The following is a 16,554-nucleotide window of genomic DNA, read 5'->3' as shown; positions in this document are numbered from 1 at the left end:
TTAGGCCAGAAGGTGGGAAACACTATGACAGCAGCAATGCTCTGATTGGCCATGAGGGGCAGGCAGCAGGCCCAGCCTTATTCAAGCCATTGCTAGCATGGAATTATAGAGTGTTCTCTGCAGAGCAGCACATTCACAAACGCAGTCAGGAAAAGCAGACACGCTATCAACAGGCCTGGGTACTGAGGGGCCTGATTTTCACTAACCTGGGTTAAGAGTGAAGGTTAGAAGCAGAGTTACCCAGATTCAGATTACCAGGGCTTGGGGCATTTGCCCTAGTTCACATGAGCATGCAACCAGTGGCAGCATCAGGGGGAAAAATTGAGGGGGTGCAGAAGAGACAAAGTGCATTTATGGGTGGCTGAGCTGTGCCCCGCATATTAGATTTCTGAAATAAATGGTTGCGGGGGGGAGCCACTTGTCTCCTGCTCCCCTGAATCTGCCTTGGCATGCAACCCTGGGTTAGAGACAGACAACCCAGGTTTAGCTGCTCATATGAAGAGGCTTAATGTCTGAAACAAAGAAGGAATGACCACTCTCCCTTTGAAAATTTGCACTAGGTATATATTATGAAACTGAGAAATTGTTCTGCGGAGCCACTGTCATTCCACCCATTTGGCGAGCATTTCTAGAGTAAATAGTGAAGACAGGTGACCGGACTTGGCTTCCACTGCTAGTAGTGTTAGGAATTCCCCTGATAGTTGTCTTCTGTTCTGTTCTGCCAAAATTTATTTGTTTGGGTGCCTGCCATTTCTTTACAGTAGATTTGTACTGTACAAATATAGCTTAAAAGTAAAAGGCAGAGTTAACATAGTCTGCTTTTTGTTGTGCCAATTTATTAAAGAATTGACTCTGAGGAGTTGACTCTTCATATATTGTTGTTCTTTCCTGTTTGCCACTGAGATAATATCTTTTTGTTCTCTCCTATGTAGAATAAATATGGTTGTCATGCAGGAATCTGGAAAATGGAATATATTTACAGAGACATATGTGCATTTCTCCCTCAGCAGAATCCATAATATAGACTGCTCGGCTTCCTGGCATTTCCCCCAGAGAAGTTTAACTTCTCATCCTGAGTTTAGCATTTGGCCTGCAGCCTTGTCACAAAGCTAGCAAACAGGATACATCCATGGGAAATGTGATTGGGCTTTCTCTCATTATTTTTTAACCTCCCAACTTCATTGTTTGAAAGAAGAATAAAACATTCTGCTGTACTTGTCTACCACGCTTCAATGCACACTGAAATCTGTATCATTTATGTCAGTTAAACAAGTTGCAGTAAATGGAAAGAACCCATCACTGTAATTTATATCTTTTGATGTTTGTTTCTGAAATTTTGATGGGTTTTTAGGTTTGCAAGGAGTGGGGTTGCCTCTTATTTTTTAGTAGTGAGCAGTCCTATAGTGGTGCGTGTGCAATGCCTATGTATGCATACACTTAAGCTATGAAGTTTGAAGTCTTGAAAAAAAATCAGCTGTTTGCACTCCTTTTGAGTGATGTTTTCTTCTCATCTCTTATGGTTGCTGCTCATTAGGGTCAGCATAGATGACTATGCTTTTTAAATTTTTGACTAATCATTACATATCATTACATCCTACTTTTAACAGCAAAATTGCTTGATAAGCCTATTAAACAGCTGCTGAGTGGCAACCACTTAATCAGTAGATATTGCCATTAATAAAGCACAAATGAGATCCACAACAAAGTGTTGCAGTGTGTCGCCAGGTCCAGCCTGGAACAGGGGCTATGCTATGTTCTTCAATCTTCACAGGGGAGAGGAACCTTTGGAGGTGGGGGTGAGACTTTGCCCCCCACTCCCTTCAAGTCTTCCTTTGTTGTGCCATAGTGCACTAGACGGCAGGCTGCCAGTCCCAAATCTGTGTACTTTGTTACTATGTGGGAGGTCGTGAAGACTGGGAAAGGAGAAAGATAACCGTTTTCTTATTTCTTCCTTCTGAAGCATCCTTAGTCTATTCTTTTTCTATATAAATTGCTTTGAGAAGTTTTTATTATTAATAATAATAATAATAATATATAGTGTGGGATGGGGAATATTTTCTTTTTATCTTATGGAGCACATAGGAACAGCCCTGCTATATCAGGGCCAAAGCCTATCTAATCAAGCATCCTGTTTCCTACAGTGGCCCACCAGATTTTATTTATTATTTATTTATTTAACATATTTCTGTACTCCCAAAAACCTGCATCTCTGGGTGGTTTACAATCAAAGCCATCCAAACATTAAAATCATCAACATTAAAATCATTTGAAACCCAACATTAAAAGTATTAAAACCATAAATCTAATCAAAAGTCTGGATGAACAAATATGTCTTCAGTGCCTTTTAAAAAGTTGCCAGAGATGGGGAGGCTCTTAGTTCAACAGGGAGTGCATTCGAAAGCCCAGAGGCAGCAATGAAGAAGGCCCATCTCCGAGTAGCCACCAGACGAGCCAGTGGCAACCGTAGATGAACCTCTTCAGATGATCTCATTGGGTGGTGGGGTTCATGGTGAAGAAGATATACTCTTATATACCCAGTACCTAAACTGTTCAGGGCTTTATAGATAACTAGCTGAACCCTCACAGAGCATCTGTGTGCTAGGACTTTGCTGCCCTTCTTGCCCCGCGCCACAGCTCCTGCTTTATTGCTCATTAACAGGCCCGACAACCCCTCGCCTCCTACCTGCTGCTCTTCCCTATCTGCATATGGAATCCCCACTACCCAATCACCACAGTGCTTCTGCTCTGTTATCTCCAATTGGTAAAACACTGTATGGGGTGGGGCTTGCCAGCACCTTGTATTTTGCCCGGAAACTTATTCGCAGCCAGTGTAGCTCTTTCAACACAGGAGTAATATGTTCTCTCCGAGATGACTCCGAGACCAGCCTGGCTACCCGATTCTGTACCAACAGCAGTTTCTGGACTACATACAAATACAGCCCCACATAGAGCACATTGCAGTAGTCCAGCCTGGAGGTTACCAGCAGTGTTCTCTCTAAATTTTTTTTTCATCTGAGTGCGGAATGAGTTTTGTTCTAGGTGGCAGTATCAAGGTAGTGTGTGCACACATGCATTCAGAATGGGCCTTCCTGATTCAACCTGAGCAGGATCTAAAATTAACTGGGTGGACATCAGAAAATGTGTGAGCGTGTGCACGCCTTAGAGGGAACAGTGGTTACCAGCATATGTACCACCATTCTGAGGTCATTTATAAGAAACGGATATAGCTGGCATATCTCAGATGCCTCTGAGAAGCCCACAGGCAAGATGTGAGGGCATGCCCTCTCTCCTGCTGTTGCTCCCCTGCAACTGGTATTTAGAAGCATCCCTCCCCCCAGTATAAAATAAGCTGTTAGACCCCTTTTTTCCCCTTCTTGGGGTAGAAGTGAAGTTTAGCAAAGCAGTGATTGGGACAGCAGCAGTATCCCCACAAAAGGTAACAGCAAAGGCAGAAGTTCTCCTCACTAGACAATGAAATGAGTTACTCCAGCACTGCACTGTTATACACAACTCATGGCCCATGGGGAGGTTTTTCTGCTGATTTATAGAGCTCCCATAGGGCCAGATCTGGCTCAGTGTAAGTGAATACCTACCATGAGGCGCGCACACAGAGCAGTCTTGGCCCAGGCTAGAGCCCACTGCTGCCATCCCTCTTCCTCCTTTGCTTCAGGCAAGTGCTAGGCATGAATAGGAGGGAGCAATGTGCCTCCCTCATCATGTCCATCCACTGCCTGCCTCAGCAGGTTGTGGAAGCAAATGCTTCCCTTGCTTGCTTGCTTTTCCCAGCTTGTGTTTGACAGGCAGGCACAAGCTGGAGGCGGAAAGAGATCTGTTGTTTCCTCCTGCTTACGTCTTCCTCAAGCAGTGTCCCCCCTTCTTGCTAGTTGCCTTCAGCTCACGTCCATCAGATGCAAGCTGGAGGCAGTTAGCAAGCCCTCTGCTTCATGCTTGTTTCCTCCTCTTGCTTGTGCCTGTCCATCACTTGCCTGAGGCAGTGACAGAGGGATGTGAGCAGGAGGAGGAAGTCCACCGTTCACCCGCCATGAAGCAGAGAGTATTGCTGGGAGCATGGTGAGTCCATTGCCGCCCCCGCCCCCCAGCTTTGTGGCATATGGACAATGACACAGCTACGTCTGTGAGAGCAGTGAGGAAGCAGAGGCATATTTTCTTCCTCCACACACCAAGTCATGGTTGGTTCCAGCCCACCAGAGTATTGGAGTTGTACCCCTGCTGCAGTATCTTCTTCTCTATGCTGTTGACATTCTGTAAGGTCCTGAATGCTCACTGGGCTATTTACGGGGCTTACAAAAGTGGTGTACTTTTTAAAGTTTACAAGCGTGTATATTTCTGTGTACCTAGGGAATCTGCCACTATATAGGGAATCTCCAAATATGTAGAAAACATGACACTTTGGCGGGGGGGAGGGGTGTTTCACTTACAAGCCAACAGGCATTCAACTTCCCGACTTCACTATAATCATATCCAGAATTCCTCTTATTGCCTCTTTATCCTTTTCTCCTGTTCATGAGGAAAGACACAGAAAGAAGCATGTATTTGCTTGAATGGCATAACTGCTGTATAGCTTCTGCTCAAGCATCCCATTCTGCAGAGAACTGAATGAAAGGGGAATTCTGCTAAATTACCTTCCCATGCATGGGAGGCCTACAGCTGGTCTGAAATCATGTAATAGGTAGGTGGCAGACCCATATTTTCTGACTTCACCAGGAGCTTTCACAGCCAGAAAGTTATAGTGAAGGACTGCATATTGTTCAGTATAATTCAAATGTTACAGCCTAGGCAGTGTTCATCTTTCAACAAATATGATGCCATTTTAATAATTGTTTCCTACTGCTGCAGTGACTAACTGTGTTTACATACATGAACACATGACAACCATGTTTTCAGCAAAAGTTGTAAACCCTGCTAACTGTGCAAAGAGGCACATTTAAAAGTGGTGTGGTTCTCTTATATTAAGTAGGAGGAGAACAACTGGCCCTATTCAGCCCCAGAGCAGCACCCCTCCAGCGGTTGTTGCTGATGCCTACCTTGAGTTTCTTTTTACACTATGGACCCTTTGGGGACAGGGAACAATCTTCTCATTGCTTTGCCATTTTTCTATGTAAATTGCTTTGAGAATTTTTTTGCTGAAAAAGCGGTATATAAAGTGTAGTAGTAGTAGTAGTAGTAGTAGTAGTAGTAGTAGTAGTAAAAGTTTGCAAAACGGTTGACATAGATAAACATTATATATGATGGTTTTCTATCTCAAAAGGGCCCACTATCTGAAATGAAACATAAGTAGACACAAGCAATAACCATTGGAGGGATGCTATGCTGAGGTTGCATAGGAAGAGTTATTCACTCCCTGCTAAGTACAGTCATCTCTCGCCAACCGCTAGAGTTGCGTTCTGGCAAAACCTCGCCATTGGCAAATTCGTGGTTGGCGAGGCATTAAAGTCCATGGGAAACAATGTTAGAGGAACCATGGCCACAAAAATACCTTAAAATAAAAGGGGAAATACAATATATATATATCGTGTAATATCACCAACAGTCACCAAGAAGAATGAGCAGATCGAACCTCTGGAGACTTTTTGAACCCCCCCCCCCCCCCGCTCATTCAAAGACATTTTAAATTGGCAAGGGACAGCAAGGTCAGCAAGGGTCACCAAGAGAAACGAGCAGATTAAATTTCGGGGGGGGTAGCTGAAACCCGCCCCCCAAAAGAAATCATTAAAAAAATCACCAACTGCAGATACTTGGGTCACGATTGGCAAGACCTGTCACAATTTCCCGTTCACATATTCTCAAAACCACGGTTGGTAATGGATGACTGTATAAGAAAATTACCAGTTTAAAAAGCCCCTCTGTGCTCAGTTAGCAGAGGTTTGCGGGACTGCTATAAAAGAAGTATTTCATTGTTCAGGATTTCAGGAAATGATTTCCTTGCTTTCCAGTGGCAAATAGCAATGATGGCAGGAGATCACAACTTACATTTGATCCATTTGCCTAAGACTTGCAACAAATCACTGTTGTTAATGCACAGTGGTAAAAGGCCTGTGCTGATCTGTTTTTGAGGTGCCCTCACTTAAAGTGGTAAACCATCTTTTATTTACTACTTCAACCTCGCGGTCTTCACACGTCAGTTATCAGATAGAACAAAAGTGCTTTTATTGAGCTTGGTTTTTCAGAAGTGCAGAAGGTCAACTTTCTTACTGCTTGTTTGGAGTTCATATTTTCCTGATAATGCAAGGTAGCTGGAGATGAAGTAATACACTCTTTATCAGCAGGCTTGGTTAATATAGGCAACAGGTTATGGCTCTTTAGAAGGTGCACACTTTGACTTGTCTTCTTCCCTCTGCCCCCCCCCCCCAAATCAGACACCCACAAGATTGCAGAGCTCAAAGCTGTGATACTGCAACAAGTTTGTGTTGTTCAGCACTATTCACAATGAATGAGATCCATGGGAGACTGGTATGGCAGCCTAACACATAGATGACATTTGATTACTTTGACAGCATTCATGTAAATGTTTATGTGAGCTTCCAGGGTCTGTGCAGGCTAAAGCTCACAGTCTCACTAGGTTTCTGATAAGCTTCAGTTTGTTAAAAATATTTAACTAGTTAACATTTGTAATTGGAAGTTGGAAGATAGTAATTTTAAAAAACCTTCCTTCCTATGATATACATTAACTAAATTCTTGCAGTATCCTCTCTTGTGCTCTTCTCAGTCATGCTGTTCCTAATAGAATGTTTACCATATTCTGTTCTGCTGAATAAATCAAAGTTTTTCTTATCTATGACTTGATCAGTCCATATACAGAAAGTTTTCGGAAAACTTTGATAAACTTCAGAAGAATTTCAGAAACAATCATATTGATACTTTTTGACTATTCCTGTGAATTCAATTCCAGAGTCTTCATTTCATTTCTGTTATCATATATATGCTGACTGCAGAAAATAATGGGCAACCTCTACTCATGGCTAGCCTAGAAATCAATGGGACTTTAAATTAGTTCTTACTAACTTGTCTTACTGATTTCAGTAGTGCTTAGTCATGATAACTAGTCTGAATGTTGCTCTGTATTTATTTTTGTTCCCCAAAAGAGACATATTTGGTCCAGTGATTTGAGTCTGGGGTAAAGCTAAACATTCTGAGTTTGAATCATCCCCAGAGTGCATATGTAACTAGAAGAGAAGCCCCTGCCTTTTCAGCCTTTCTTCCTTTTTAAATTGATAGTTGATGTCAAATTGCTGGTAAACACCATCAGGATAGATCTAAATCTGTGGTTTTCTTGATTCTGTTGCAAGTGACTGCACTATATGTGCAACAATCCAAAATATACCTTCCTGCTCGGAGGAAGGCTGGAAAGTTGAGTATTTTTCTGCTATGCAGATATAGTGCTAGCCTACCTGATGCCCCATCGATGCTGCAGTGTGTCATCACAATTCACCTTGGGGGAAGCCTTATGAATGAGATTGAACAGGGCTCTAGCAACCATGTACAGAGTCCCATTCTCTTCCCATTAACTAACTCCCCCACCCCACCCCCTTGCAATGATATTACAGTCATCAGAGAATATAGATGGTGCTGCACATCTGTCTGGAAAACTCCCTGCTGCATATTCCCTGCCTGGAAAAAGCCCTACCCCTCATTGTAAGGAGATGGGTACAGAACAGGGCTGCTCAACTTTGGCCCTCCTGCAGGAGAGGAGAGCTGGTCTTGTGGCAGCAAGCATGACTTCTCCCCTTTGCTAAGCAGGGTCTACCCTGGTTGAATATGAATGGGAGACTAGAAGTGTGAGCACTGTAAGATATTCCCCTTGCGGGATGGAGCCGCTCTGGGAAGAGCAGAAGGTTTCAAGTTCCCTCCCTGGCTTCTCCAAGACAGGGCTGAGAGAGATTCCTGCCTACAACCATGGAGAAGCCTCTGCCAATCTGTGAAGATAATACTGAGCTAGATAGACCAATGGTCTGACTCAGTATATGGCAGCTTTTGTTTTATTTTTATTGTTAAATTTATACCCCACCTTTCATTAAGAAAATCTCAAGGTGGCTGAGATCAAGCTTCCTATGTTCCTATGATGTTGGCGTACAATTGCCATAATCCCTGGCTATTGGCCACTGTGGCTGGGGATTATGGGAGTTGTAGTTCAAACGCAGCTGAAGGCCTAAGTTGAACAGACCTGGTACAGAGTTTTCAAGCACGATAGAGGGATTGGATAATGGTGGCCTTCATATCCCTATTTCTTGGTTTGGGCATCTGTTTCTCTTGATACAGTAGTGAAACATTCATGTACAGTTCAGTGATTGCTGTATAATTATTTTGAGCTTATAAAATGGCATATGTAGACTTGGACTGTTGAGAAAACCTACTTAGAAGCTCCAAAGTGATTCCATGTGGTAATGAGGCTGTTATCATGCATTGAGCTAGTTCAGTCATGAAGCATTGGACACACCTCACTCTGTACCAGTAAGCAGAATCTGTGCCCTCTGGGCAAGGTGAGTATTACGGGCCTCTTTGCTTCATTAAGTGACGAATAGCTTTGATATGCCCTGAAGTTCCAAAGACTACAACGGGCTAATATTTCTTAGTCATTCTTCTAGATTGTTTGGAAAGCACCAAGGTGTAGATTTGTTTGGAAAGCAGCAAGTTTGGAAAGGTGGGGAATTTGCGGGGGGGGGGGGACACAAACTGTGTGTCTAATTCCCCATTGGCTAAACGTAATGTCCTGTGTCCAGTAAGTTTCATTAAAATACTAAAAGAGATCAGGAAGACTCATCAAAGAACTGAAGGGAGTACAGGAATCCCTCATCATCTGTGGTTTCACAGATGAAGGTTTCATGTATCCGTGGATGGGTCTTAGAGACCCAGTTTCTTTATTGATGCATTAAATACAGGCAGTTTTCAGCTATCCGCGGTTCTTGTGGCTGAAAATGACTTCTGACATCATTTAGAAATATTGAGTGTGTTCTTCTTTTTATCTGCCTAGAAACACAATGGTCACCTACACAGTGACGCCAGTGTAAGAGAGCTAGTGTACACAACTTTCAGTACTGTTGCAGCCCTGCGTCTGCCAAAAAGGCATCATGAAAGGACCTTGGGCATTAACCTGGGCAATATTACGGGTAGGCTGCAGCAGAAGTGGGGAAAGCCCAGAAACTGGGCACAGGGATGTTTCAGTTAATGTGATACCCCTCTTTATTTCATTCATTCTTGTTGAATCTATGCTGTGCCTTCTTGCACCCCGCCATGGAAACTCTAGGCAGCATACATGGGTTCCCAAACAGTCTCCCATCCAACCAGTGCATGTGATTGAGTGATGTGCCCAGCACTTTCTGACTTCTCTTTCATGTGCAGTCTACATACACTGTGTAGCTGATTGGTTGCACCCTGGAGTTCACCAGTCTGTCAGTCAAGACTAGGGTTTGCCTCCTGTTAACTCCTTAGAGGGAGGGAGGCTGGTCACCACACGCCCCTCCTTAAATTGAGACTGGTGGCTGGAAACGGGAGTTGACAGCTCCTGTCTCAAAAGGGATGAGAACACAAACCTTAACTTCCTAACTTAACTATCTATACCTACAAAACAGTAATAAAAAATTAAATGTCCAAAAAAAAATACATGTCAGAAATACATGTCAAAAAAAACATTTGGAGTTACTTGTCCTGTTGCCTCCACTCTCCCCAATGGTTCTTTAGGTTCCAGTGGAGACTACAAAGTGTCCCTGTGACAAGGCACCCATCACCACCACCTTCTTCTTGTGTTGAGCCCCCTGTAGCCAGTGGTTCTCCCCCAATGACCACTTCTTGTTAAGGACTACGCCCATATGAGGGGTCTGGTCTGGACCCAATGGCATCCTCTCTGCCCCAGTGTCCCTCTCAGAAGCATCAGTGGTCAGAGTGGCAGTTCTTCTAAAGCCTGGGGTTGGAGGAAGGAGTTTTTACTGAGGGCTGCTTTTGATGCCTCAAAAGCAATTTGACGCTCCCTCCACCACATCTCCACACGGGGTTTATTGGTCCTGGCTGGCCTGAGGTCCAGAACCTCTTCTCCTGGATCAAATACATGCTCCCTGGCATGTAGACCATGCCAGGCCTTCTGCTCTGTTTGGGCCTCCTGCAGTTTGTGCTGTGCAAGGGACTGGGTCTCTTTCAGTGTGCTTGGGGGCTTGTCCCCAAAGTTCAATACATTTTCTCCCTGGGGGGTTTCCTCCCCTCCCCATCTGTCCCAAAGTCCCTCTGACATCTCTACACACTGTTATTCAGATATAGTTAAACCCATGTCCTGATTGTGAAGCCCATTTTTAAAAACCTTACAAATTTTACAGCCTAAGTTTCTTTTGCTATATTACTGGTACTACTAACGTCACCTTAAGTGGCGCAGCGGGGAAATGCTTGACTAACAAGCAGAAAGTTGCCAGTTCAAATCCCTGCTGCTACTGTATCAGGAAGCAGTGATATAGGAAGATGCTAAAAGGCATCATCTCATACTGCGTGGGAGGAAGCAATGGTAAACCCCTCCTGTATTCTACCAAAGACAACCCAACCACAGGGCTCTGCGGGTGCCAGGAGTCGAAATCGACTTGACAGCACACTTTACTTTACCTAATGTCTAACACGGTTCTCAAATATATATGCACAGTTCTTTGTTCACAATCTTATTTGTTCATCCAGTTTAGCTATCATTTGCTATCTGATATTATATCCAGGGGTGTAGAAATGTTGGCTCAGTTAACCAGCCGGACAGAAATGTTCTAGTCAGTTGATTCCTCGAGCTATCGTGGTACACTTGGGAAGAAGTACACCAGCCTGTCATGTATAAAATGCCTTGTTACAAAGCCCTGCTCCCAAATTGAGGCATTGACTAGGTCATATATTAAACATTAACAACTGAAAATATTTTAAAAGAAGGAACTGCTAAGAACATGTTTGACCACTGATTAGCTTTTCCATGCAATGAGAAATGCAAATATAGATGTTTATGCTGTGCTCTCACAGTGGTTTTACATAGTTGATCAAACAGTAGCCCAATTCATATATTCTGCTAAATCTAACAGCACATATTGCAATAAATTCCTATGGCTTGTTGGGGATTTGCAAATCAGTTCAACTCAAATCTGGTCGATTTAAGTGATTCGACCTCAAATGGTATCACTCTAGGGGATACTGATCAGATTCAAACTCAAATCGATTTGGTGATCCGAGTCACCATTGAAATAACTTCTTTATAGGTATTTCTTTGTTGTTTGTTTGTTTTCACTGGGGCAGAACCTTTTATTTTGATAGAGATGTGAAGGAGATATCGACACAGACATTCAGAATTAGAGGAAGTAGTGCTTAACAATTCCGAATCAATTCTGTTCTGAGTACTAAATATGTTTTTGCTTCTTCATAGGTATTTCATATGAAGAAGTTATTTCATAGCCAAGAATAAGCAACACATAAACATGCCTAAAAATTCTCCCCTTTGTCTAATTTCTTTGGGAGTTGGGTGGGAGTTGGCACTGGGGCCCTACTACCCAACCCACTTCGGTGTCACCTAGCCCTTTAAACTGTGGCTGAATCAATTCAAATTTGAATCAAATCAAAATCAGATTGACCCCAGATTTGAGGCAGCAGATTCGAGCTCTAATTGAGTCAGGCTGATTTGATTCAAACTCGGATTTGGCCAGGAGGATCCACGGTGTGCGTGTGTAGCTGTACACATGCAGCTGCTCCCGAGCGAAGTCCCACCATTTCATACGAGTCCAGGGAGTAGCCTGGCTCTGCCACCTTTCTCCCTGCCACCGCTCTCCCCGCCACTACTGCGTTAGAGTGAGAAAATCAACTTCCCCGCTCTGACTGCAGCAAGAGCCTATTGGAAATGGTGACAGGCATGCATGCACCCTGACGCCATTATCAAGGTGCACGCACGCCTGTCACCTACGCCCAAGTAGGGGTCTTGCCGGCAGGGAAAGCGGGGGAGGTGCCGGGGGGAAGGCACTGGAGGTGCACACAAGGACGGGGCAATTTCCCCATTTTTCACTCGTCTCAGACGAGTATACAAGTGGACATCTGCAGTATACAAGTGGACTTCTTCTGTTTATATCTTCTTTCATACCTGTGATCTTGAGTTTATTTCTAATGTGTCACATATTTATGTGAACTTCAGTTGCATAAAATAAAGACAAACATTATGAAAATCCAGCCCCTTGTGCCTTTCTCAAGGTTTTACATGTATTGGTGAAATCTTAAAATGGTTGAATAATAATTATTTTTTAATGCAGAGCATTAAACTTTTATCTGAAAGGTTTGGTTTTAAATTTAGACTATTATGTTTAGTTTTGCATGGAAGTATTACTCGGAGATAGCGTGCGCACAGCCCAGTTCACTGCAGTTTAGCATTAAAAAGGATAAGGCCACTCCTTAGCCAGCTGGCTAATAGAAGAGGTTGCCACCTCCCCTCCTTCCATGTACCTTTAAAAAACAACAGCCTTTGCCTTCTGTTTTTATGACCCAAGCATTCATGTAGCCTCACAGTGTTCTTTTAGCAAAAGGCTGTAAAAACCACCTTGCTGTTGCTAGTGCTACAAAAGAAATCAGCTCTTAATCCCCCAGAGACGAAGGCTCTTTAGAAATGTGTGTGTTGCTATCCTGGATTTGGCAGAACAGATTCCCAAACAAGTTTATTGGACCTTGGCCTCCTAGAAAGCCCCTGCTTTGCCCACCTGAAATGGAAATATGGTGGCACAATTAGATTGCTAAGCAACAAGTAGGCAGCATTTGTCCATTTGAATCAGTAGCTTTAGTATGTGAGCAACTGTGAGTATTTGGGCAGAGACTTGGCAAACCACAAAAGCCTTGCTGCAGGAAAATAAGATGGAGCCAGGATGCCGCTGCTTCCAAAACCTGGTTCCTTTGTTTGAGGTTAATTTAATAAGAACTTGGGCTTCTTGATGCTTGCCCTCTTTATTTGTTTGCCTCACTCCCCTCATCCTGACATTCTTGGCTTCTCATATTTTGCACTGGCACAGTCTCTCAGGACTGTCCTTTCTCTTTCAACATATCCTTGTCCTGTCATTTTCTGTAAGTGTAAAGCAGTCTATAAAGCCAGTGAGTGTCACTGTGAATCAGGAAGGTGACAAGGAGCTGCAAGGCCATTCCATCTGCCTGCAGGGACTTACTGACTGGTCCCTCTGCCTCCTGTGGAGCTTCCAGCGCAGACAGGGAGCAGCCTACTTGTCTGCTGCCAAGTTCTAGCTGGCTGATTGCCAGCCCCCAGACTGTTGAGGAGATCCTTCTGGAGCCTGTTCTGGGAGCTACACGTGAGAGGTGTGGCTCTCAGGGCTTGTTGGCTTAAAAGCAGGGAGGCTTGCCAAAGGTGTAGCCATCGGACCGCCTATAGGCGGTCGCCGAACCCAGCCGCCAAAGGGGGCCTCCCCTTGGGGCTGGGCTTTCGAGGGTGGGGCTGGGGGGTTGGGTTGTGCCAGGCCTTTATCAAATATGTGTTTGGGCTCTCTTGAGGGGGATGGTGCTGGGAGTGCGCCCAGCATTTCTGGGGCAGCTATTACTGTTGTGGTGGGGAATAGAAGAATTGGCGCAGGCAGAGCAGCTGGCCATTACAGGGGAAGGGAAATTAGTAACTTAGTGACCGCTTCCACTTCCAACTGCGCTGTCAACTCTCAGGCTACGGGGAGCAGCCCCAATGACCCGCAGAGTCTGGCCTTGCTCCTCTGTAATGCCAGGTCAGTTTGGAATAAGACTGAAATTGTCCACGATTTGATCGTGGATGAGGGTGCTGACCTGGCATGTATAACTGAGACCTGGTTGGGGGAGGCGAGTGGTCCTGTGTGGGCTCAGCTTCTCCCACCAGGTGGTTCTGTCGTGGAGCAGGCTAGAGGATGTGGGCGGGGGTGGGGTGGAGTGGCTGTGGTCCATAAGAATACCATTTCCCTTACCAGGGCCCCTGTGAGACAGCTGACTTATATTGAGTGTGTATTTTTGCCGCTGGGAACTAGGGATAGATTGGGGATTCTGTTGGTGTACCGTCCACCCCGCTGCCCAACTGACTCCCTAACTGAGCTGACAGAGCTGGTTGCGGAGTTGGTGTTGGGAGTCTTCTAGACTTTTGGTGCTGGGGGACTTCAATATCCACTTTGGGACTGGCTTGTCTAGTGCGGCTCAGGAGTTCATAGCGGCCATGACAACTATGGGCCTATCCCATTTAGTTTCTGAACCAACTCACATTGCCGGCCACACACTTGATTTGGTCTTTTGTTTGGATCAGGGGGGTGTTCCGTGAGTGGGGGATCCAGTGGTTTCCCCATTGTCATGGACGAACCACTACCTGGTTAAGGTTGGTCTCACAGCCGCAATCCACCCCTGCAGGGGTGGTGGACCTATTAGGATGGTCCGTCCGAAAAGGCTGCTGGACCCAGTGGGATTTCAAAAGGCCTTGGAGGATTTTGACGTTGGTGCGGCCAGTGATTCTGTCAATGCCCTGGTGGGAACCTGGAACAGGGAACTCATCAGGGCAGTAGACATGATTGCTCCTAAGCGTCCCTTCCAAACTGCTGCAAAAATGGCCCCTTGGTATACTGAGGAGTTGCGGGGGCTGAAGCGGTTGGGTAGGCGACTAGAATGCAAGTGGAGGAGAACTCAGTTAGAATCTGACAGGATACAGCATGTCACCCATTTGAAGAGTTATGCGGTTGCAGTGCGTGCGGCAAAAAAGAGCTCTTGGTCTGCGCGCATTGCAGCTGCAGGTTTGCGCTCAGCAGAGCTATCCCGGGTTGTGAGGAGTTTGATTTCTGCTCCTTCTACTTCAAATCAGTCCCTGGGGTCGTTCTGCTGTGATGCTTTTAATGGGTTTTTTGCAAACAAGATCTCCTGTATTCGGGCTGACTTGGATTCCACTGTTTTTGCAGGGTCTATGGAGGACGTGTCCAGCAATCCCTCTTGCAGTATTAGATTGGATCAGTTTCAGTCTGTGACTCCTGAGGATGTGGACAAGCTGCTTGGGGTGGTGAGGCCTACCACCTGTTCTCTGGATCCTTGCCTGACTTGGCTGCTTCTATCTAGCAGGGAGATTGTTGGAGATGGCCTAGTTAATATCATAAGCGCATCACTGAGGGAGGGGAGGGTGCCCCCTTGTTTGAAGGAGGGATTGATTAGGACACTTCTAAAGAAGCCTTCTTTGGATCCCTTAGTGATGGACAGTTACAGGCCAATCTCCAATCTCCCTTGGTTGGGCAAGGTGATTGAGAGGGTGGTGGCCGACCAGCTCCAGGCAGTCTTGGAGGAAACTGATTATCTAGATCAGGCATCCCCAAACTGCGGCCCTCCAGATGTTGCTGAACTACAACTTCCAGCATACCCAGCCACAAAAAAATTGTGTCTAGGGATGCTGGGAGTTGTAGTTCAGCAACATCTGGAGGGCCGCAGTTTGAGGATGCCTGATCTAGATCCATTTCAAACTGGCTTTAGGGCTGGCTATGGGGTTGAGACAGCCTTGGGCAGCCTGTTGGATGACCTTTACCGGGGAATCAACAGAGGGAGTGTGACTCTGCTGGTTCTTCTGGATCTCTCGGCGGCGTTCGATACCATCGACCATGGTATCCTTCTCGATTGCCTGGGGGAGTTGGGGATAGGAGGCACTGCTTTGCAGTGGTTCCGCTCCTATCTCTCAGGTAGATTCCAGATGGTGGAGCTTGGTGACAGTTGCTCCTCAAAACAGGAGCTGTTATATGGAGTCCCCCAGGGCTCCATTCTGTCACCAGTGCTTTTTAATATCTACATGGAATCGCTGGGTGAGTTCATCAGAAGATTTGGTGCTGGGTGCTATCAGTATGCTGATGACACCCAAATCTACTTCTCCTTTTCATCTTCAGGAAATGGCACTCATTCACTAAATGCCTGCCTACAGGCCGTAATGGGCTGGATGAGGGAGAACAAATTGAAGCTGAATCCAAGCAAGATGGAGGTGCTCATTGTGGGGGCTCAGAATCTGAGGGATGAGTTAGATCTCCCTGTGCTGGATGGGGTTACACTCCCCCAGAAGGAGCAGGTCCGCAGCTTGGGAGTACTCCTGGACCCAGGCCTCACCCTGGTATCTCAGGTGGAGGCCAGGAGTGCTTTCTATCAGCTTTGGCTGATTCGACAGCTGCATCCATTCCTCAGAGAGAATGACCTCAAAACAGTGGTGCATCAGCTGGTGACCTCCCGGCTTGACTACTGCAATGCGCTCTACGTGGGGCTGCCTTTGTACGTAGTCTGGAAACTTCAGCTAGTTCAGAATGCGGCAGCCAGATTGGTCTCTGGGGCAACCCGGAGAGATCATATTGTGCCTGTTTTGAAACAGCTACACTGGCTGCCAATATGTTTCTGGGCAAAATACAAAGTGCTGGTTATTACCTTTAAAGCCCTGAACGGCTTAGGTCCGAGTTATCTAAGAGAGCGCCTTCTTTTACATGATCCCCACTGCACGTTAAGGTCATCTGAGGAGGTCCGTCTCCAGTTGCCACCAGTTCGTCTGGTGGCGACGCAGAGGCGGGCCTTTTCTGTAGCTGCTCCTGGGCTATG

General features: G+C 45.4%; 1 protein-coding gene across 2 annotated transcripts in view; it reads left to right on the top strand.

Moving 5' to 3' along the window:
• SAP30BP (SAP30 binding protein) overlaps window positions 1-16,554 on the top strand; it is a 63,898-nt gene that overhangs the window by 21,841 nt on the left and 25,503 nt on the right. The window lies entirely within an intron of this gene.

The sequence above is a fragment of the Hemicordylus capensis genome, chromosome 2 (genome assembly GCF_027244095.1).
Source record: "Hemicordylus capensis ecotype Gifberg chromosome 2, rHemCap1.1.pri, whole genome shotgun sequence".
In the NCBI taxonomy this organism is placed as follows: domain Eukaryota; kingdom Metazoa; phylum Chordata; class Lepidosauria; order Squamata; family Cordylidae; genus Hemicordylus; species Hemicordylus capensis.
The sequence above is the reverse complement of the archived record's forward strand: the minus strand, read 5'-3'. Positions and strand labels throughout refer to the sequence as shown.